This window comes from Pristiophorus japonicus, chromosome 7 (genome assembly GCF_044704955.1).
Source record: "Pristiophorus japonicus isolate sPriJap1 chromosome 7, sPriJap1.hap1, whole genome shotgun sequence".
In the NCBI taxonomy this organism is placed as follows: Eukaryota; Metazoa; Chordata; class Chondrichthyes; family Pristiophoridae; genus Pristiophorus; species Pristiophorus japonicus.
This window is the reverse complement of record NC_091983.1, coordinates 119,823,497-119,847,061: the sequence shown is the minus strand read 5'-3', so window position 1 is coordinate 119,847,061 and position 23,565 is coordinate 119,823,497. Positions and strand designations below refer to the sequence as shown.

Genomic DNA, 23,565 nt, shown 5'->3' with positions numbered 1-23,565 from the left:
GTTGGTCAGTTCTTCACTGGGCTGCTGGACAGCCGGCCTTGCCGGGCTGCTGGGGATGGTGAGTTCAGCTTCATGGTCAACCATGATGTCAGTTGTCACATGTGTGTGTTGGAGGGTCAAAGTTGGTGGTGTCTTCTTTGGGTTGTTTGTAGCTGTTGGTGAACCACAATTTGATTTGGTCCAAATGTTTTCTGCATGTTAGTCCATTGGCCAATTTGACCTGAAACACCCTACTCCCCTCTTTGGCTATGACCGTGCTAGTGAGCCATTTGGGACCATGTCCATGATTGAGTACAAACACAGGATGATTGACCTCAACATCACATGACAAATGGAGATCAGGGTGGACAAGAGAAGCCTTGTTTTGAGCGCCCTTTTGATGAGCAGCTCTGCTGGGGGAACTCCGGTGAGTGAGTGGGGTCTGGTGCCATAGCTGAGCAGCACTCAGGATAGCTGTGTCTGCAGAGAGCCTTCCAACATGCGTTTCAAGCTTTGCTTGATGGTCTGAACTGCCCATTTTGCCTGGCCGTTGGATGCGGGCTTGAACGGGGCAGATGTGACGTGTTTGATCCCATTGCGGGTCATGAATTCCTTGATTTCAGCACTGGTGAAGCATGGCCCATTGTCACTGACTAGGACATCAGGCAGGCCATGCGTGGCAAACATGGCTCATAGGCTTTCAATAGTGGCCGTGGACGTACTTACAGACATTATTGCACATTCAATCCATTTTGAGTAGGCATCCATGACAGCCAAGAACATTTTGCCTAGAAATGGGCCCGCATAGTCCACGTGGATCCTCAACCATGGTTTGGAGGGCCATGACCACAAACTTAGTGGTGCCTCTCTGGGTGCATTGCTCAGTTGAGAGCAAGTGTTGCACTGGCGCACGGATGACTCTAAATCTGAGTCGATGCCGGGCTACCACACATGGGATCTGGCTATGGCTTTCATCATTACAATGCCTGGGTGGATGCCGTGCAGTTCACAAATGAACGTATCTCTGCCTTTCTTGGGCAAGACCACACGATTGCCCCACAACAGACAGTCCGCCTGCAGGGACATTTTGTTTTTGCGCCTGTGGAATGGCTTAATTGCCTCCTGCATCTCCGCTGGGATGCTGGACCAGCTCCCATGGAGGACACAGTTTTTTTTTGCCAAGGACAGTAAAGGATCCTGGCTGGTCCAGGTCCTGATCTGGCGCATCGTAGCGGGGGACTTTTCATTTTCGAATGCATCCATTACCAAGAACAAGTCCACTGGCTGTGCCATTTCCACCCCAGTGGTGGGCAATGGCAGCCGACTGAGAGCATCTGCGCAGTTCTGTGGCGGATTATATAGTTGTATGCCGACAGCGTGAGCGCCCATCTTTGGATGCAGAAGCATTGGTGTTAATCCCTTTGCTCTCAAAGAACAGCGATATGAGCAGCTTGTGGTCAGTTTCAAGCTCAAACTTGAGGCCAAGTAAGTACTGGTGCATTTTCTTTACCACGTAAATGCACGGCAGAGCCTCTTTTTCAATCATGCTGTAGGCCCTTTCGGCCTTGGACAAACTCCTAGACCTCTTGCAAAATCCCCGATTCGTTAGCCTGATGTAACACACACCTGACCCCGTATGACGATGCATCGCAAGCTAGCGCTAATCTTTTACAAGGGTCATACAATTCAAGCAGTTTGTTTGAACACAACAGATTTCTGGCTTTCTTAAAGGCAGCCTCTTGTGAATTCCCCCATACCCAGTCGTCTCCCCTGCGCAGTAGCACATGTAGGGGTTCTAGCAGGGTGCTTAACCCAGGTAGGAAATTACCAAAATAGTTAAGGAGTCCCAGGAACGACCGCAGCTCTGTCACATTCTGTGGTCTCGGCGCATTCTTGATGGCCTCCGTCTTGGCATCAGCGGGTCTGATGCCATCTGCTGCGATTCTTCTTCCCAAGAACTCTACCTCCTGCGCCAGGAAAACACACTTCGAGCATTTCAAACTGAGCCACACGCGATCCAATCGACTAAGAACCTCTTCCAGATTCTTCAAGTGCTCAATGGTGTCCCGACCTGCAACCAGTATGTCGTCCTGGAAAACCACTGTGCGAGGAACTGACTTTAGCGGCTCTCCATGTTCCGTTGGAATATTGCCGCGGCCGACCGTATCCCGAACGGGCATCTGTTATAGATGAACAGACCTTTGTGTGTGTTGATGCAGGTGAGGCCTTTCGAAGACTCCTCCAGCTCCTGCGTCATGTAGGCCGAGGTCAGGTCCAGCTTAGTGAACGTCTTCCCTCCAGCCAGAATCGCAAATAGGTCGTCTGCCTTGGGTAGCGGGTACTAGTCCTATAGCGAAAAACGGTTAATCGTTACTTTATAGTCCCCATAAATTTTAACCGTGCCATCCTCTTTGTACCGGGACAATCGGACTAGCCCACTCGTTAAATTCCACCGGCGCGATAATGCCTTCTCGCTGCAGCCTGTCCAGCTCAATTTCCACTTTCTCACGCATCATGTACAGTACCGCCCGTGCCTTGTGGTGGAGGGTCGTGTACCAGGAACCAAATGGATCTGCACTTTCGCCCCCGTGAAGCTTCCAATGCCTGGCTCGAACAATGATGGAAACCTGCTCAGAACCTGGGCACTTGAGGCATCGTCGATGGACGAAAGTGCTCAGATGTCGTCCCAGTTCCAGCGGATTTTTCCCAGCCAGCTTCTGCCAAACAATGTGGGGCCATCCCCTGGCGCTATCCACAGTGGGAGTTCATGCACTGCTCCATCATAGGAGACTTTGACTTCTGCACTGCCAATTACAGGGATTAGTTCCTTGGTGTAAGTCCTTACACCAAGGTGTGAATGAGGCTGAACTTGGGCATGTGTGCCTTTTTGCCCCACAGCCTGTCGAAGGTCTTTTTACTCATTATGGACTGACTCGCACCTGTGTCCAGTTCCATAGATACTGGAATTACGTTCAGTTCAACTTTCAACATTATTGGTGGATATTTTGTGGTGAATGTGTGTACCCCGTACACTTCTGCCTCCTCGGTACGAGTCTCCAATTCAGCCTGATCCAAAGTGGATCGATCTTCCTCTGCATCGTAGTGGTTTGCCGGGTCTGCAGCTTGTCTGCACATTCGCTGGAGATGTCCCATTGTTCTGCAACCATTGCACGCATAGTGCTTGAAGCGGCATTGATGGGGCCAATGATCACCTCCACAGCACCAACAAGGTGTTAACTGCCTTGCATTAACGATTGATGGCGAACTCTGGGTCATCTGAGGTCAGGCAGCAGCAGCTGGCGTGTACGTTCTGCCATGCATATTTCTGCTCGAAACCGACATTACTTTGTGCACAGTACTGTTCGAAACTTCTTTGTTCTGCGAAATCTGTTTGGTGTTGTCACTGGTGGACATAAATGCCTGGGCTATCATTATGGCTTTATTTAGATTCGGAATTTCAACAGTCAACAGTTTGCGAAGGATTACCTCATGACCAATGCCCAGTACAAAAAAGTCTCTAAGCATTTGAGGAATCCCTCAAATTCGCAATGTCCTGCGAGGCGCCTTAGTTCGGCGACATAGCTCACCACTTCCTGGTCCTCCGACCGTTGACATGTGTAGAACCGATATCTCGCCATCAAAACACTTTCCTTAGGATTTAGGTGCTCCCGGATCAGCGTACACAATTCTTCATAGGATTTAGTTGTTGGTTTTGCCGGAGCTAGGAGATTCTTCATGAGGCCATAGGTTGTTGCCCCACAGATAGTTAGGAGGATCGCTCTTTGTTTGGCAGCATTCTCATCCCCTTCCAGCTCGTTGGCCACAAAGTATTGGTCGAGTCTCTCCACAAAGGCCTCCCAATCGTCCCCTTCTGAGAACTTCTCCAGGATACCAACAGTTCTTTGCATTTTCGCGCGGTTGTTCGTTACCTCATTGCCAATTGATACGTTCATAATAAAGAATGAAACTGAGTACTGTGTACAATGAGCAAGTGTGACCTTAGCTCCTTTAATAAGACTCCAGAGTGCAGGCACCTCATGGATGGCCTGCTTATATACCATGCTCCCAAGGGATGCTGGGATCCCTTGGGACTCCAACAGGTAGGCCCTCTGGTGGTAGTGTAATACAGGTTACATGGCGTTAAATACATAACAGTTCTCCTTACAGTGGAGAAGGTTAAGTGAGATTTGATAGCTAGAGGTGTTCGAAATCATGAAAGGTTTGGTAGAGTAAATAAGGAGGAACTGTTTTCACTGGCAAAGATCAGTAACCAGAGGACACAGATTTATGGTAATTAGCAAAAGAACCAGAGGCGACATGAGGAAAATGATTTTTATGCAGCGAGTTGTTATGATCTGGAATGCACTGCTTGTAAGAATGGTGGAAGCAGATTCAATAATAACTTTCAAAAGGGAATTGGATAAATAAGTTAAAAGGAAATATTTGCAGAACTTTGGGTAAAGAGCAGGGGAGTGGTACTAATTGGATAGCTCTTTCAAAGAGCCGGCACAGGCACGATGGGCTGAATAGCCTCCTTCGGTGCAGTTTCATTCTATGATTCTATGATAATACATTTGTATAATGTTCTTTTTGCTTTTTCAATGCTGGTATTAATCTGATTACCTTAAATAGGCTAACATTTCCAGTACAATTGTGGACAGAAAAATGTCATACTATGTCGGTAAATGTCCGTCTACTAACATTAGCAACAATAAATGCTAGGTTATGTGTGTGGGTTTATTATGGCTCTGAAATTATGCTGTGAGATTCTAATAAACAAGTACTTAATGTGTTCATTTGAAACTCCGCTCTTCCCCATCTATAGTATTTAAAAAATCTTAAATCTGCATGCACTTCTTCCATTATAAATTCCTATATCCACATTTGTAATGGAAATTGCCCATGTAAACTTGTCACAGTGTAATTACACCCTTCTACCAGTGGTGGCGCTGCAGTGGTACCACTGGCAGAATGATGTAATTACAGCATTTCAAGCTTACATTGGCAGTTTCCATTATATACATGGACATAGGAATTTATAAACAAAATGCTAAAATAACTACAATGTATGACTTTCAAATGGAGACTGAATTACATCTGTGTGCCCTGATCTGATTATCCTCTGCCCTGATTTCCCACTTCACCTGAAGGCTACACTTGGTCCTAACTCCCCTCATGCAATCCTATGGGTGAATGACTTGTTTATTTTAAATGTGTTAATTCCTTCATTTAAATAGTGGGAAAGGAATTTCAGGCAAATGTGATGTGCATTAAATATCCAATGATGCAACTTTAGAGTTCATATTAGCATGGATTTGTTGGTTGCACATGTCTTCAGAATCATATTGGCCCAGATATTCCGGCCTCCCTGGTCAGTATTGAGTGTGTACAGATCCAGGAAGACATCGCAAAAGCCGGATTTGAGCGCATAATGCGCATGCACTGAAAACCGGCTTTTCCAATCTATCACGAAATATGAAAACACATAGTAAGATGTTGGTCCCCTAGAAGATGAGACTGGACAATTAATAACGGAGTACAGGGAAATGGCAGAGATGTTGAACAAATATTTTGTATCAATGTTCACGTTAGAAGACATTTAAAAACATCCCAATAGTAGGTAATCAAGGGGCTATAGGGAGGGAGGAATGTTAATACAATCACTATCACTAATGAAGTAGTACTCAGTACCCTGGACCTGATGGCTTACATCCTAGGGTCTTAAAAGAAATGGCTGCAGAGATAGTGGATGCTTTGGTTGTAATCTACCAAAATTCCCTGGATTCTGGGGGCGGTCCCAGCAGATTGGAAAACCACAAATGTAACGCCTCTATTTAAAAAAGGAGGCAGAAAAAAGCAGGAAACTATAGACCAGTTAGTTTAACATCTGTCATTGGGAAAATGCTGGAGTCTATTATTGACGAAGCAGTAGCGGTACATTTGGAAAAGCATAATTCAATCAAACAAGAGTCAGCATGGTGTTATGAAAGGAAAATCATGTTTGACAAATTTGCTGGAGTTCTTTGAAGATGTAATGAGCAGGGTGGATAAGGGGGATATGGTGTATTTGGATTTCCATAAGGCATTCGATAAGGTGCCACATAAAAGGTTACTGCACAAGATAAAAGTTCATGGGCTTGGGGTAATATATTAGAATGGATTGAGGATTGGCTAACTAACAGAAAACAGAGAGTCGGGATAAATGGGTCATTTTCCGGTTGGCAAACAGTGATTAGTGGGGTGCCGCAGGGATCGGTGCTGGGCCCTCAACTATTTACAATTTATATTAATGACTTGGATGAAGGGACCTAGTGTAATGTAACCAAGTTTGCTAATGATACAAAGATGGGTGGGAAAGCAAATTGTGAGGAGGATACAAAAAATCTGCAAAGAGATAAGGAGCTAGATTTTACACTTTTGTGCTTATTGCCTAAAAATGGCCGTTATTTCTGGCGTGGGCGGTAAAAATGAGTTTTCAGATCGTCGGCTTCTCACCCATTCTCAAAGCAGCTAGTCTCCATTTTTGAAATTGGGCGTTACCGCAAGCAATATGAAATGGGTGGTAGCGCTAAGTCTCGCTAACCTTCTGCCGTAAAGTGTCGCCATCCTTAGCAATGGCATGGCAACGCTCAATTCCCGCGATTCAGGAGGTCAAGGGTCATCATGACATGCGCAGAAGAGAAGACACAGAGAGAGGGAGCTGAGAGGGACGGAAGGTGTGTCTGGGTGTGGTGTAGCTGCTTTGAGAAGAAGGAGGGAGACTTTAGAGCTTCATAGCAAATAGGGAAACAAAAATTAGCTGTTACCAGCCAAATATTTGCCCTAATTTGGCCTATAATGGAGGGAGAGGAGGAGGCATTACAGCATACTGTGGAGACTGACGCTGGAGAGAGCAGTGACGTGGGAGAGGAGCACATTGGAGGGCGCAAAAGAGCAAGGAGGTTCTCGGACGAGGCAAATGCCTCCCTCCTGCAGGAGGTCGAGTTACGCTGGTGTAAATTGACACAAGGAGGGCATGGGAAGCCCACCCCAAAGGCCTCCCAGAAGAAGATAGCAGAGGTAGTATTGTCAGTGACCAACGAGGTGCGTGAGGGCAACCAATGCCGCAAACGATGGAACGACCTTGTGGGATCTGCAAGAGTAAGTATTACATTTATTTACCTGTACTTATTTATTTATATAATTTGATTTGTAACAGTCATGAGTGACTATCAGCAGATGTGAGGTCTCTCACTTTTACTGGGAATGTTTTACTCAAGCCTGCGGTCACGCTGCACATCTTTAGGTAAAGAATGATAATTATCATAATAATCCTGATTACATCTGTGGGTTATGTGTTGTATCAGTCTCTGTGACAGTACCTAACAATGATATCACGCAATGATCTCATATCATGTCACCCTGTCACCTTTTACAGAAGGAGCTATCAACGATGAGGTCCATGCAGAAGCGAACAGGTGTGGGGCCACCAGTCCCCAGCGACATCACTAACATGGAGGAGCGGGTTCTCGCACTCGTCGGGAAGCACCCCCGGACAGCCATGAACGCATCTGCAGACCCTGAAGTGATGCCACGTGAGTAAAGCTTACACCATTGCGTGATGTAAAGTCAATAGATGCCACACCCACTCATATCTGAACAATCATATATGATAGATGATTTCTAAAATTGTCATAGAAATAATGCTGGCCTAATGATAATCATTGCAATACAAATGTGTTCATGGTCATGAAATGTGATGTCTGTGATGATTTTGAGAGTGGTGGTGCTTTTGTCATGCATATGCTGTGTGTAGCGCTGGACTCACCTTGTGACCCTAGCACCCCCTTCTCCTCTAATAACCTAATTTGTGTTTTGCAGCTCAGCCAGCAGCATGGCCCCAGGCAAGACCACAGAGGCCAGAAGGTGGGGGCGCGGGGCCCAACTCTCCGGACGATCCTACATCTGGAGCTGAGGAGCTCTGATTCTCGCCCGTCAATCCGCTGGGTCTGTTCTCCACGGATGAGAGCACCAACTTCGAGGAACCTGCATCGCCACACTCCAGAAGCCATTCCACCCCAAGGCCATCTAGTGGTCTTCTGGTCATTCCCACCTCCACTCTGGAGGTACCGGCCCCAAGCACCTCTCCACAGGGCACCCCATTTGTCTCCAGGTCAGCGCCGACCCCACGGAGGCCTCGTGGACGCGGCAAGTCTGGTCCACGAGTGCCACATGAGAGCAGAGAGATGGTACAGTTGTCCAAGAGGACTTCAGACATTGGTGACCAGCTCATCGAAGCATTGGGGGGCATATCCCGACAGCTGGCCACCATGACTGAGTACATTCCGCGGATGGCGGAGGCCCTGGATACGATAGCCAGGAACGCTGTTGGCACAGACCTCTCTGGTTCCCGAGCGTGGCACTCCACCCCTGTAAACGACAGATGAGAGCAAGGACCAAGATCCTGCTTCTGCATCAGAGAATGTTGCCCCCTCGGCTCCCCCCGCTCCCGTAACCGTCCAACCACCGCCTCTGCCTTCATCCCTCCCCAATGAGGCACCGCCTGAGGAGCTCCTCGGCCAGGTGCCGTGGAGCGAGGAGGGGAAGGGGTAGAGGTGGGGAGAAGAAGGGGAGGGGGGAAGGAAAGTGAGGTGCATGACCGCAGGTGACGGCTGTGTTATATCTCCATCTGGGTGTATGCAATTTTTTGTAATGTATGGAAAGAGGGGACTACCCTCTTGCTTTGCATCTTTGCATTTGTATTCTGTGTTGTTGGACATGTTGAACATTTGATTGTTGTCAATGGTGGAAAAAGTGGGGTGTGGGCGGAGGTTGGGTATTATTGTCTGTGATACTTATGATTTCAGACCAATGTTGGTATAAAAAAAATTTTATTCAACATAACCTTATTGCACATTGTCTCAGATAGCTGGACCGTTACACACTGGTGATTCCTTAACATGAGAGGGTTAAATAAAACTTAACTTCAATCAACGTAAACTTTAACTGGCACCAAAATGATGGGCACCATTGATGTCTGAACTGCACACACACAGCAATGTTCTTTCAGGCAAATCGTTCAGATATCAGCTCCTCACGTAAGAGTCTTGCAGCTATGTAGCCACCATGGGCCCTTTCCTGCAGTCTGGAGGGGGGTCGTGGGTATGGTTGCATCGCCAGCCTGATTTCCTGGCCCTAGGTCAGCGTCCAGCCCCTCGTCATTCTCTTCCTCTCTCTCCTGAGGTGGAGTATCAGTCCCTTCTGGCAATTCTTGGCCCCTCCTGATAGCCAGATGTGCAGCATGGAGCACACGACCACGAAGTTACCTACTTGCTCAGGGTTGTATTGTAGCTTCCCTCCTGAGTGGTCCAGACATCTGAAGCACTACTTAAGCACAGTTATTGTTTTCTGGACCACATTGCGTGTCTCTCTGTGGCTCTGGTTGTATTGCTTCTCGGCCTCGGTGTGGGTGCCATGCAGGGGATTCATCAGCCAGGTGGCTAGGCCATATCGGTTATCACCAGGCATCCAGCATTGTCCTTGTGGCTGACTCTTGAAGATGTCAGAGACAGCGCTCTCACGCAGGATGTGAGCCTCATCGAAGGTGCCCGGACATTTGGCATTCACTGCCATGATTATCTGGATGTGGTCGACAACTTGTTGGATCTCCAGGGAGTGAAATCCTTTTCTGTCATGAAAACGCTCTGGGTCCTGAGAAGGTGCCCGCATGGCGATGTGAGTGCACTGTATAGATTCCTGCACTCTGGGGAACTTAGCAATGCAGTAGAATGCTCCAGCCCTGTCAGTCTGAGCCTGCGTGATCATGGGGAAGCTGATAAAGTCCATCCTTCGCGCGTACAGGGCCTCCGTGACTTGTCTAATGCAGCGATGGGTGGCATGGTGAGGCAGAGGGCAAATCTCAAGCGCGGAGGCCAGAAAGGAACCGGATGTGTAGAAAGACAGTGCTGCGGTGACCTTGACCTCGACCGACACTGATATCCTGATGGTAGGCTGCATACGTGGCCTGATGAGCTCACATATTTCATTGATCACCACCTTGCGTCGGAGACGTCGAGGTAACATAGAAACATAGAAAATAGGTGCAGGAGCAGGCCATTCGGCCCTTCGAGCCTGCATCACCATTCAATATGATCATGGCTAATCATGCAACTTCAGTACCCTACTCTTGCTTTCTCTCCTACCCCCTGATCCCTTTAACCGTATTGGCCACATCTAACTCCCTTTTGAATATATCCAACGAACTAGACTCAACAACTTTCTGTGGTAGAGAATTTCATAGGTTCATAATTCTCTGGGTGAAAAAATTTCTCCTGATCTCGGTCCTAAATGGCTTAACCACTTATCCTTAGACTGTGACCCCTGGTTCTGGACTTCCCCAACATCGGAAACATTCTTCCTGCATCTAAACTGTCCAATCACGTCAGAATTTTAGATGCTTCCATGAGATCCCCTCTCAATCTTCTAAATTCCAGCCTAGTCGATCCAGTCTTTCTTCATATGTCAGTCCTGCCATCCCGGGAATCAGTCTGGTGAACCTTTGCTGCATGCCCTCAATAGCAAGAATGTCCTTCCTCAGATTACGAGACCAAAACTGCACACAATACTCAAGGTGTGGTCTCACCAAGGCCCTGTACAACTGCAGTAAGACCTCCCTGCTCCTATACTCAAATCCTCTCGCTATGAAGGCCAACATGCCATTTGCTTTCTTTACTGCCTGCTGTACCTGCATGCCTACTTTCAATGACTGATGTACCATGACACCCAGGTCTCGTTGCACCTCCCCCTTTACTAATCGAAGAGGTAAGGCCTCTTTTCCCTGTATGTGCGGGGTGTGTATGGTCTGGTCCTCCTCCTCATTCTTGCACGTCTTAAATTGGGGACATAATGATGTGCATCAGACATTGAGCCATCTGCACTCTGCAGCATCTGTGTATTAATCGATGCAGGATGAGAAATGGCTGGCCCCATTGCAATGAAAGTATAATAGTGATTGATCAGAAGCAATAATTTCCTCACTAAAATATACCGAGAGTAAACCCCCAATAGTCCAGAGTCTGAAAAGATGTCTGTTGAGATGGTCACTTCACCTGAGAAAAACTCCAGAGTCAATGCAAACTCTCCCGAAGTTGAAGCAACCTTTTGAATGAAACGACCTGCGATTTAAAAAATGGCAGCCACACCGCTGGCTTTAGTTCAGAACAGTTCCATTTTTTTTGTCGTTTTTTTGGGTGAGCGATATTGTGGGTGATATGTGTGTGAGGTGGTGAAAGTGACGGTGGGTGATCTCCTGGGCGTTAGTTTCACCAAATGTGGTCTTTATGACAAAAAAAAAATGGGCGGTCAGTATTATTGAATCCCGCCGCTAATTTCGTGAGGAAAGTAATGCTGGCCGATATTATGGGCGTTGATTTCGCTCATTCTGATGGTTTCGCCCCAAAAAAGTGGGCGAGCGGTAATATTTTTTCCCGGCATTAAGCACATGGGGAAAGTAACGCTCGGCGATAAGTTTCTGAAAAATGTCCATCAGTTTCCATTTTGTGCCAAAATGGGCGACATATGGGCGTTACATGTCATTTCAATGTTAAAATGGACGTTAAGTGGGCGTGGGCGTTATGCATGGCAAAATAATGGAGGATCTAGCCCAAAGACAGGCTAAGTGAATGGGCAAAAGTTTGGCAGATGGAGTATAACGTAGGTAAATGTGAGGTTATCCACTTTGGCAAAAAAATTGGAAAAGCAAATTATAATTTAAATGGAGAAAAATTGCAAAGTTCTCAGTACAGAGGGATCTGGAGGTCCTCGTGCATGAAACCCCAAAAGTTAGTATGTAGCTACAGCAAGTAATCAGGAAGGCAAATGGAATGTTGGCCTTTATTGCAAGGGGGATAGAGTATAAAAGCAGAGAAGCCCTGCTACAACTGTACAGGGTTTTGGTAAGGCCACGCCTTGAGTACTCCGTACAGTTTTGGTCTCCGTATTTAAGGAAGGATATACTTGCTTTGGAGGCAGTTCAGAGAAGGTTCACTAGGTCGATTCTGGAGATGAGGGGTTGACTTATGAAGAAAGGTTGAGTAGGTTGGGCCTATACATATTGGAGTTCAGAAGAATGAGAGGTGATCTTATTGAAACATATAAGATAATGAGGGGACTCGACAAGGTGGATGCAGAGAGGATATTTCCACTCATAGGGGAAAGTAAAACTAGGGGCATAGTCTCAAAATAAGGGGTCGCCTATTTAAAATTATGAGGAGGAATTTCGTCTCTCAGGGTTGTAAATCTATGGAATTCTCTGCCCCAGAGAGCTGTGGAGGCTGGGTCATTGAATATATTTAAGGCAGAGATAGACAGATTTTTGAACAATAAGGAAGTAAAGGGTTATGGGGAGCGGGCAGGGAAGTGGAGCTGAGTCCATGATCAGATCAGCCATGATCATCGGCTCGAGGAGCCAAATGGTCTACTCCTGTTCCTATTTCTTGTTCTTATGTTCTTATGTCAAACTGGACCTTTCTTGCTCCAACACATCTCCACATCCAGGACATTCACAGTAAAATTCAAATAATGATACATGGATTCACATATTTTGATGCTCATTATTTCTACTCTCTTCTGACTGTTGACACTTGCCAAGATACAATTCCACTGGCAACTCTCCATACTTTACCCAAAGGGCCATTTTTGTAGGTGGGTCTAGACACTGAGTTTTAGCAGGTTATTTGTTCATGGGGACATCACAACCAAGCCTGATCCTAATCTCACCTGATGACTGCATGTGAATAATTTCCAGCAGAGGTTTTAAAACACTTCTTAAAACCTACCTCTTTGACCAAACTTTCAGTTACCTGTCTTAATATCTCCTTCATAGGATCATAGAAATTTATGCACAGAAGGGGGTCATCTCCTTTTGTGGTTCGGTGGTAACTTTTGTCTGATTATGCTCCTGTGAAGCGCATTGGGACATCTTACTATGTGAAAGGCACTATATAAATGAAAGTTGCTGTTACTGTCACTGGATGGCAATTGGGGCTAGGCCTACCATCTTTTGCCAAGTCCAAAACCTGGGCAGGGCAGGGCTTAGGATGATTAGCAGAAAACAGGAGCAATCAAACATTATTTGATCGAATGCTCCTGTTTTATCGTGAGTGGCTAATTTCTGAGCAAAACGTCCCTTTCTAAAGTGAACCAGTCATACTACAAAGTGAAAATGTTGCTTCCCACAGCCATTGGATGTACCAAAAGGCAGCCTATTCAATTGATGGAACAGGTTGTCAATCATTATGAGAGTGGAAATGTGGTTACATTTGTTTTGAGCATTGAATATTTCTGTAGATTTCTAATATTACAATTGCAGTTTAACTGTGCATGCATGGAGCACTTAAAAAAAAAAATCAGCTTTCAAAAACTTGACTTTTATTTAGTTTTCAAAACTAGGATCAATTGTGATGTCTTGCCTGCTGCAGCAGCTGAGATCAGCAAATATAGCACAGACTGGGAATTGAATCTGAGACCTTCTCATTTGTATAGCTTTGTGCTACAATGGACAGTGCCATTGCCCACTAGGTTAATATTTCCCCCAGCTACTTAGTATCACACCTAAAATATGTTAGGAATTTGTGCTTTTTCTCTTCAATTTTCTCCCTTCCAAAGCTCTCCTAATTTTGTTGACTCCTTGAGGTCAATTTTAACTGTTCCCACCAGACAGGAAATGGGTGGCAGCAGGTTGCCCATCCATTTCACCCTGCCTGGAATTGGGTGAAGTGTAAAACCGCCCGTCAATCCACTGCCACTTGGCGGGAACAGTTAAAATCAAACCCCATGTCAAAGTATGGATTCATAGACACCATTGTTCATGTGTGAGCCTTAGCAAGCTGTTCAATCGCAGTGGGCTTCACAGTTGAAGCTGATCCTGTCCTCCACCAAATTCCATACTCATGTGCCTTCCAGTGAGGTCACTGCATAATGATCAGGGGTGTGATTGCAGGCTGTTTTTCCCCTGTCTAACCCAATGGCACTAAGATCAACCACATTATAACTTCCTCCATCATCCCACCTACCCTTGACATTCAACGGCATTACCATCGCCGAATTCAACACCATCAACATCCTGGGGCTCACCATTGACCAGAAACTTAACTGGACCAGCCACTTAAATACAATGGCAACAAGAGCAGGTCAGAGGTTGGGTATTCTGCACCGAATGTCTCACCTCCTCACTCCCCAAAGCCTTTCCAGCATCTACAAGGCACAAATCAGGAGTGTGATGGAATACTCTCCACTTGCCTGGATGAGTGCAGCTCCAACTACACTCAAGAAGCTTGACACCATCTAGGGCAAAGTATCCCGTTTGATTGGCACCCCATCCACCACCTTAAACATTCACTCCCTCCACCACCAGTGCACCATGGCTGCAGTGTGCACCATCTACAAGATGCACAGCAGCAACTTGCCAAGGCTTCTTTGACAGCACCTCCCAAACTCGTAACCTCTACCAAATAAAAGGATAACAGCAGCAGGCGCAATGGAACCTTCACCTCCAAGTTCCCCTCCAAGTTACACACCATCCTGACTTGGAAATATATCGCTGTTCCTTCCCATTGCTGGGTCAAAATCCTGGCACTCCCTCCCAAATAGCACTATTGGAGTATCATCACTACATGGACTGCAATGGTTCAAGAAGACGGCTCACCACCATCTTCTCAAGGGAAATTAGGGTGGGCAACAAATACTGGCCTTGCCAGCAATGCCCACATCCTGGGAACAAGAAAAATATCCTCCTGATGTTATCTAATTCAGCACCAACCAGGAATTGAACCTGGGCCTTCCTGATCTGTGTGACTCAGCTGTTCATTGGGTTAACTCACTGGACTATCAAGGAAGCAGATATTGAGAATTTAATAATGTAATGTTGAACATTAGAGTTCTGAACTGACAATCTGATGAAGTGACATTTATTGAGTCAGCAAATCACAGGAGGTAACTAATGTGTTGTGATAATGTTACCAGTGCTTACTTTTATCGACCATACTATTTTTTCAGTGAGCAAACGAAACACATCACATTGAAATGCGATTGTGCCCGACAATGGGGGTACAGGGGCCGTGGTTGCACTGCACGTGCCTGTTCACATGGTCTCTGGGCCCCGTGTAATTGGTGCTGGGACCTCAGCATGATTCTGGCATGCAGCCAGCACAACCTGCGCTATTCATTGGCTGTGGAGGGGGAATGGGTGGGGGGAGAGAATTGGGGCTTCACTGAAACTACTTCAAGGCAGCCAACATCTCTTAAAGAGGCGGTACTCTCTGACTGCAGACAGCAGGGAATTCTTCTGACGAGAAAATTTGAAGCCAAAGATCCAAACAGGGCACCCAGTTTGTTAGTCTTTCCTGTTGAGTAACCTTTCTGTGTGTTTTTATTTATATTTATAACAGCTTTTCTTACTCAACTGATGCACAAAAAAAATCATTTTTTTCATTGATGCTCTTTAAAACAATTTGTAGCGGTTCTCCTGATAGATTCTGCACTGCCTTGTGTTGCAACTGAGTCATAGGGCCCAAGTTTCCACATGATTTGTGCCTGATTTTTAGGAGCAACTGGTGGAGAATGGACTATCTTAGAAATCGCAATTCTCCACATTTTTTTTTCTGCAGTTCTAGTCAGGTAGAACAGTTCCACTTTGGAACAGAATTTTTTCTTCAAAAGGGGGCGTGTCCGGCCACTGACGCCTGATTTGAAAGTTTCCACAGTGAAAACGTACTCCAAACTAAGTTAGAATGGAGCAAGTGAAGATTGTTGTAGAACTGAAAAAACCTGTTCTACACATTAAAAAAATCAGGCGCAGGTTACAAATTAGGCGTCCAGAACGAGGTTGGGGGGGGGGAGGGAAGTCATTAAATTCTATAATAAATCCTTATTTATACTTATACAAATATTATACAAATAAATCCAACCTGAATAAACATTTATAAGCAAAGAAAAGATTAAATAAACCATCTTCCTACCTGTGTGAAAGTGCTTCAGGCAGGCCTTTCGGGACCGAAGGCTGAACGGGCCGGCCCGAGACTTCGGGCAGGGCCCGTCCCCAGCACCAGATTTACAGGTAGGTGGCGTTGGGTTGGGTCGGGTCGGGGAGGTTCTGTTCGGGTCGGGGGGGTGGAGGGAGGGAGGGAGGGAGAGAGAGGGAGAGGGAGGGGGGGAGATCAGGTCGGATCCAGTCCGGGAGCGGGAGTTGGGTCGGGTCGGGTCGGATCCAGTGGGGGGGGGGTCGGGCCAGGTCGGGGGGCAGGAGCGCGGGTCGGGTCCAGTCGGGGGGGGCGGGGAGCGGGAACAGGAGCGTGGGTCGGGTCGGGTCCAGTCGGGGGGGGCAGGGAGTGGGAACAGGAGCGCGGGTCGGGTCGGGTCCAGTCGGGGGTGGGGGGGTGGAGCGGGAACAGGAGCTCGGGTCGGGTCCAGTCAGGGGTGGGGGACGGAGCGGGAACAGGAGCTTGGGTCGGGTCGGGTCCAGTCAGGGGGGGGAGGGCGGAGTGAGAACAGGAGCTTGGGTCGGGTCGGGTCCAGTCGGGGGGGGGGGAGGGCGGAGCGGGAACAGGAGCGCTGGTCGGGTCGGGTCCAGTCGGGGGGGGGGGCGGAGCGGGAACAGGAGCGCGGGTCGGGTCCAGTCGGGGAGTGGGAACAGGAGCGTGGGTCGGGTCGGGTCCAGTCGGGGGGGGGGGGGGGGAGGCGGGTGACGGGTCTGGTCCGGAGGCAGGGGGGGGCGGGGAGCGGGTGTCGGGTCTGGTCCGGAGGCAGGGGGGGGTGGAGCGAGTGTCGGGTCTGGTCCGGAGGCAGGGGGGTGGCGGGGAGCGGGTGTCGGGTCTGGTCGGGGGGGCGGAAGCAGGAGCTGGCCGTGGGAGGAGCCTTATTCATGCAGCCCCAGTGAGGCCATTCGGCCAGGGCTAGGGGCTGCGTGCTTCGGGGCCCTCCCACACAGTTCGGCGCCTGGAGCTACTGCACTTGCGTGCCCACTGTAGCGCGCATGTGCAGAGGTCCCGGCACTGTTTTCAGCGCAGGGACCTGGCTCCGCCCCCCTACAGCTCGTGCTGCGCTGCGCCGAGGGCCAGAGGACCTGTAAGTAGGTGGAGAATACGGAGGATTTTTTTAGGTGCACTTTGTGGCGTGAAAAACGGGCGTCCAGGTCGGGACTGCGCCGTTCTAGGCGTGTGTGGAAAGTTGGGCCCATAGAGACTGGAAAGGTGCCAGGTTCAATCTTTGTTTTGTGCTGAGTTAACTAATCTTCACCAGGAGTGGGGAAGCACTACAATTGACCTCAGTGCATCTGGGACAAAAAAGGTTTTTTTTAAAAAAGGTTCCTCTTCTCAGGTATCAGCAGTGGTCGGCGCCCACCCGACCTGCGAGGAAAGACCAGGAGCGGCACCAAGGATAAAGGCAGCTAGCCACTGCAGGGAGAAGCGCGAGCCATTCCAAGAGGGCGACAAAAGCGACATCACTGGAATCCAGGCAGCTGATTGGTGGCGGGTTTTGGAGTGAGTTCGAGCCCAGTGGAGGGGTTGGGATCCAGGTGCAGGAGGAGCGGAGGTCGGGGCCGTCGAGGAGCGGAGGTCGGGAGTGGAGAGGAGTGGAAGTCCGAAGCGGAGGTCGGGAGTGGAGAGGAGCGGAGTTCAGGAGCGGAGGTCGGGACCAGAGGTTTGGACCGGCAAGAAATGGAGGTCGTATCAGAGCCCTGGAGCAGCGGTGAGGTCGAGGCCCAGGGAAGGAACAGCACGGGCCAACAGCGAGGTCGTGAGGACTGCACTGTGTCCTATGAATTCCAGGGAGAGACGACCGGTAGGAAGGATGAAGGAGGACAGTAGGAGTATGTGTGTGTGTGTATGAACTCGGCCCATGCAACAGAGCCTAGTCTCCAGTTGTCCTGGATCCTGTTGCCACTGGACCAAGACCTTGCTCTATCAAGCCTGTGCGGTAGCTGGTGTGTAACAGCCATCCCACATTAAAAGAATTCACGCACAGGCATCTTCTACCCTTTAAGATGAAGTCCAGGACCTGGATCGGTGGAACCCTCATGGACAACCCCAACAGCAACATACCAGAACGCCGTACTGCTACTGTTGCTTGGGAACTCAGACATTTCAACCCGGCGGACAGGGGAAGGCCAGCTCAAGGAACAAGGTGGTGGTTATCCCTTCTTCTGGAAAGGTAAACCAGAAGAAGAACAACGCCTCCATGGGGTAGGCTTCGCCATAAAGAATGAGCTAGTTGGGCGTCTCAGGGACTGCACCTGTGGGTTAAACAAATGCCTCATGACCCTTTGGCTCAGCCTAGCCTGGAACCAGTGTGCTACGGTCATCAGTGCATACGACCCAACACTGGAAAATACAAATGAGACCAAAGAGAAATTCTACCCTAGCTTTGAACAATTCCTATCCCGAGTCCCAACGGGCGACAAGCTGATCCTCTTTGGCGACTTTAACACCAGAGTTGGAAAGGACACAGACCTCTGGGGAGGTGTGATCGCCAGAGAGGGGGTAGGGAAAACTAATTCCAATGGAACCCTCCTCATCCGAAATGCTTAGAACATGGCCTTGTCATAACCAACACCTTGTTCCGTCACAGAGTCAAGTACATGGCTTCCTAGCAGCACCCTCGCTCTAAGCACTGGCATCTGCTCGACTACGTCATCGTCTGAGTGAGGGACTGCAAGGACGTACGTATCACCAGCGCCATGACCAGAGCTAACGACTGCTGGACGGACCACCGCCTAATTCATCTGTCATGTCCATCAAGGTAGCCCCAAAACAGTGGCGGCAACAGAAACAATGCTGCAGGAAAATCAATGCTGGAGCACTCAAAGATCCCGCTAAGAAAGCCCTGTTCGGCCAGCGCCTCACTACCAACCTGGCGACTCCCAGTGATCCAGAGACACAGAGTGTCAACAGCGCTTGGTCTGTCCTCAAGGCCTCCATAATTAACACTTGTGAAGAGACGCTCAGTCACTCGATCAGGAAACACGAAAACTGGTTCGACAAGAACGACAGGGAGATCCAGGAGCAAATAAGCCGCAAGCGCAAAGCATTCTGAACTGGAAACAGCAACACAACTCGAGAGCAAGAAAGCAGCTCTACAGATGTCTGAAGACCGTGGTCTAACAAAAAACTCGGGACCTAAAGAACAGATGGTGGGTGGAGAAAGCGCAGGAGATCTAGCAACTAGCCGACAATCATGACTTGCGTGAATTCTTTAGCGCAGTCAAGACTACCTACGACCCAAGGCCCTACCCTACTGCGGGCCAAGAACGGAGAGGTACTCATCAAGGACAGAGAGGCAGTCATTGCCTGCTGGAAGGAACACTTTGAAGATCTCCTTAACCGAGACTCTGTCTTCGACGTGAGTGTCCTAGACTCCATTCCACAGCATGCCACCCACTACCTATCTCAGCACAACTCCAGCCTGGCACGAAGTTGAAAAGGCCATCTGACAACTGAAGAACAACAAGGCCTCAGGAGCAAATGGAATCCCTGACGAAGTACTAAAGCATGACGGAGAAGCACTTTTGGCGCGAATACATTAACTCATTTCTCTTACCTGGAAGGAGGAGAGCAAGCCAGGGGATCTCAGAGAAGCCGTAATCATGACCATCTTCGAGAAAGGTGACAAATCCAAATGCGGTAATTACAGAGGAGTTTCCCTGCTGTCTGCCAGAGGGAAAGTCATTGCAAGAATCCTCCTCAGTCACCTTCTTCCTGTAGCTGAAGAGCTCCTCCCAGAGTCGCAATGCGGATTCTGTCCACAAAGCGGCACAATGGACATGATCTTCACCGTGTGTCAAATTCAAGAGCAATGCAGGGAACACTGTTGTGTACGTAAATAAACAGACTAACTAAAACAGGAGTAATGTAACTTAACTGTGTCCTTTATAGCAACTCCCCAATATGGTGTCCCTGAACCAGCATGTTTACAGCAGTGTGTGACTAGCTCCCGCAGGGTCCTAATGCCTGTCTAGTGAGGGTTCGTGAAACAAACAAATAGAATATGAACACAACAAACACCAACCTCTGTACATGGCCTTCTTTGACCTCACAAAGGCCTTCGACACTGTCAACCGTGAGGGATTATGGAGCATCCTCAAGTTCGGCTGCCCTCAAAAGTTTATCACTATCCTCCGCCTGTTTCATGATGACATGCAAGCCATGATCCTGACCAAGGGATACACCACAGACCGAATTTACGTACGGACCAGGGTCAAGCGAGGCAGTGGCATCGCACCAACGCTCTTCTCGATCTTTCTTGATGTAATGCTCCATCTCACCTCAATAAGCTCCCCACTGGAGTGGAGCCAATCTACAGAACAAACGGGAAACAGTTCAATTTCCGTCGCCTCCAGTCCAAATCCAAGGTCATTGAATTACAGTATGCAGACAGCGCTTGCGTCTGTGTACACTCGGAGGCCGAACTCCAAACCATCGTCAACACCTTCACAAAAGCGTACGAGAGCGTGGGCCTTACATTAAACATCTGTAAGATAAAGGTCCTCTACCAATCTGCCATCAAGATCCATGATGAGGCCTTGCACAACGTGGACCACTTTCCATACCTCGGGAGCCTACTGTCAACAAGGGCAGATGTCGATGATGAAGTCCAACACAGCTTTCAGTGAGCCAGTGCAGCCTTCGGTCACCTGAGGAAGAGAGTGAAGACCAGGACCTCAAACCTGGCACCAAGCTCATGGTCTACAGAGCAGCAGGATACCCTCCCTCCTATATGCTTCAGAGACATGGACTATGGACAGCAGACACCTCAAAGCACTGGAGGAATACCACCAACGCTGCCTCCGCAAGATCCTGCTGTTTGTAGGACCTTACTGTGCACAAATTGTTCTGCCGCGTTTCCTACATTACAACAGTGATGACATTTCAAAAGTGTAGGATGACTTGAGACCATGAAAGGCTATATATACTTGTAAGTTCCATCCTTTTTTATTTTGCAACACTGCGTCATGATACCTGAAAACTGTCAGGTGAGGGTCAAGTCAGCCTTTCAGCCCTGAAAATCATTGGGGCCACAATTGCAGCAATTACGCACCCACTGCTGACCTCTGCCATGCCTCCAACTGGAGTATATGGGGTCAATGGAAGATCAGTCTATTTAAAATATATTGCCGCCATGTTCCTGCCTGCCTCAGGATACGCAAAAAGCCTTGTTGCCCTGGCAGGGGAGGGGTCTTGAGGCTTCTCCAAAAACATTCTGACCCATCTGCTGTCCTCTGCCGGAGTTACAGTAGGCGTGTGCTGGAACAGCTGACAGCTTCTGGCCCCTCAATTTCAAGCTCACACATGAAATATTGTCACTTGAATGAAGTGATGGCTGCCACTTGTGAAACTGTACCATGAGTCAGCACTTTCAGGAGAGGGGTCGAGAACACAGGATGGGCCGGGGAATACAATTCCCACAACCTTTAAATCTTTGGCCTTATTTTCGCTGCCATCTGCAAAAACAAGACACTGCTAAAAATAACATGTACAAGAGTTCAAGAAGCAGAATAGTTTGAATGTGGTGAGATACTTTAATAGATGTGTGCTGCTAATTCACAGGGGTCCTGAAATTACACAGTGGATACTAGCTGACGAATGCCTAATGCATTGATCTGAAATTCCTCTCTCTACTATGAGCCTAAACGTGTGTTAACCCACTTAAAATAAATGGGTGATAACCTCTGCTAAAGTAGCGGAGGAATTCAGAAACACTTTAAATGCTTGTACGCTAGTATTACCACAGCGTTGTTTCAGTGCCAGGGCTTTTATTCGGCTTTACACCATGGTTGTGTACTCTAGCACGGTATGATACCTCTATTTTGTGGGACTAGTGCAGAGCTGGAGAACACAGAAACTGCAGATATGAAGAATTTTTTTCCCACAGAATGGTGAATATGTAGAACAGACTCTCAGTAAAAGCAATTAATTCTGTGTCAATTAACTCCTTAAAAAAAACAGCTAGATAAATATCTGTTTGGGAACAGGATTGTAGGCTGTAGAGATAAATATAAATTGAAATGATCAAATAATCCACAGGACATGATGGTTCATGTGCTTTGGGGCCAGAGAGGGAACGCTGTCTATGGAGGGCAGCCTGCTCAGGTTGAATAATTGAAAGGTGATGATGGATGAACATTTTGGAGTTGTGCTTGATTGCATTTGAGCATCATGAGGATTTATACAAACTTTTTCTCAAAAGATTAAAATGAAAGGGTTGAAATAAAGAACTTGCATTTATGTCGCATCTTGAACATCTCAGGATGTCCCAAAATGCTTCATCAACCAATTAATTACTTTCTGAAAAATAGTCCCTGTTATATATGTATACTTGCATTTACTCTGTACAGCCACCAGAGGGCTCATCCCCTGGTGTCCCAAAGGATCCCATAATCCCTTGGGAGCACAGGTATTTAAGGAGGCTTCACAGGTTGGCGAGGCACTCTGGAGACCTGCAATAAAAGACTACGGTCACACTTTACTTTGAGCGCACAGTGTTCAGTCTGACTCTTTCTACATACACAACAACTGGCGACGAGATACAGATAGCGAACCCAAAGATGCAGAGAACAGTGGGCATCCTGGAGAAATTCTCGGAGGGAGATGATTGGGAAACTTTTATGGAGCGGCTCGATCAATACTTTGTGGCCAACGTGCTAGATGGGGAAGAGAGCGCTGCCAAACGAAGGGTGATCCTCCTCACCGTCTGTGGGCACCAACGTATGGCCTCATGAAGAATCTGCTCACTCCAACGACATCCATGGAGAAATCTTACGACGATTTGTGCACACTGGTCTGAGACCATTTAAACCCGAGGGAAAGCGTTCTGATGGCGAGGTACCGGTTCTACACCTACAAAAGGTCTGAAGGCCAGGAAGTGGTGAGTTATGTCGCTGAGCTAAGACGCCTTGCAGGACATTGCGAATTTGGAGCACATGCTCAGAGATTTTTTCGTACTTGGCATTGGCCATGAAACCATACTTCGCAAACGTTTGACTGTAGAGACCCCAACCTTGAGTAAGGACATAGCGATAGCCCAGGCGTTCATTGCCACCAGTGACAATACGAAGCAAATGTCTCAGCGCACAAATGCTGCTACAAGTACTGCGAACCAAGTGATGTTGTTTTCGAATCGTAGTGTACAGGGCAGGTCACACATACCTGCAGCTACACGTCCGCAGATGTCTCAGAGTCCACCATCAAGGGTGATGAATGCAAAGCCATTAACACCTTGTTGGCGCTGCGGAGATGATCATCGTTTCCATTCATGCTGATTCAAAGAGTACGTTTGCAAGGGCAGTGGAACAATGGGACACCTCCAACGAGTGTGCAGGCGAGCTGCAAAGCCTGTTAAACCTGCAAACCACCATGTTGCAGAGGAGGACAGATCCACGGAGGACCACAATGAACCAGAGCCTCAGATCGAGGAGGCAGAGGTATATGGGGTGCACACATTCACCATGAATTGTCCCGCGATAATGCTGAATGTTGAACTAAATGGACTCTAGGTGTCAATGGAGCTGGACACGGGCGCGAGCCAGTCCATCATGGGCAAAAAGACTTTCGAAAG

At 48.1% G+C, this 23,565-nt stretch overlaps 1 protein-coding gene and 1 long non-coding RNA gene across 3 annotated transcripts in view; one reads left to right on the top strand and one right to left on the bottom strand.

Moving 5' to 3' along the window:
- The window catches only part of LOC139267259 (uncharacterized), a 59,839-nt gene extending 51,342 nt beyond the window's left edge, over window positions 1–8,497 (top strand). Inside the window, exons 2-3 of the long non-coding RNA XR_011593870.1 lie at window positions 7,397–7,553; window positions 7,840–8,497. This is a non-coding gene — a long non-coding RNA (uncharacterized lncRNA). The remainder of the gene's footprint in view (window positions 1–7,396; window positions 7,554–7,839) is intronic.
- The window catches only part of hddc2 (HD domain containing 2), a 189,086-nt gene that overhangs the window by 102,547 nt on the left and 62,974 nt on the right, over window positions 1–23,565 (bottom strand). The window lies entirely within an intron of this gene.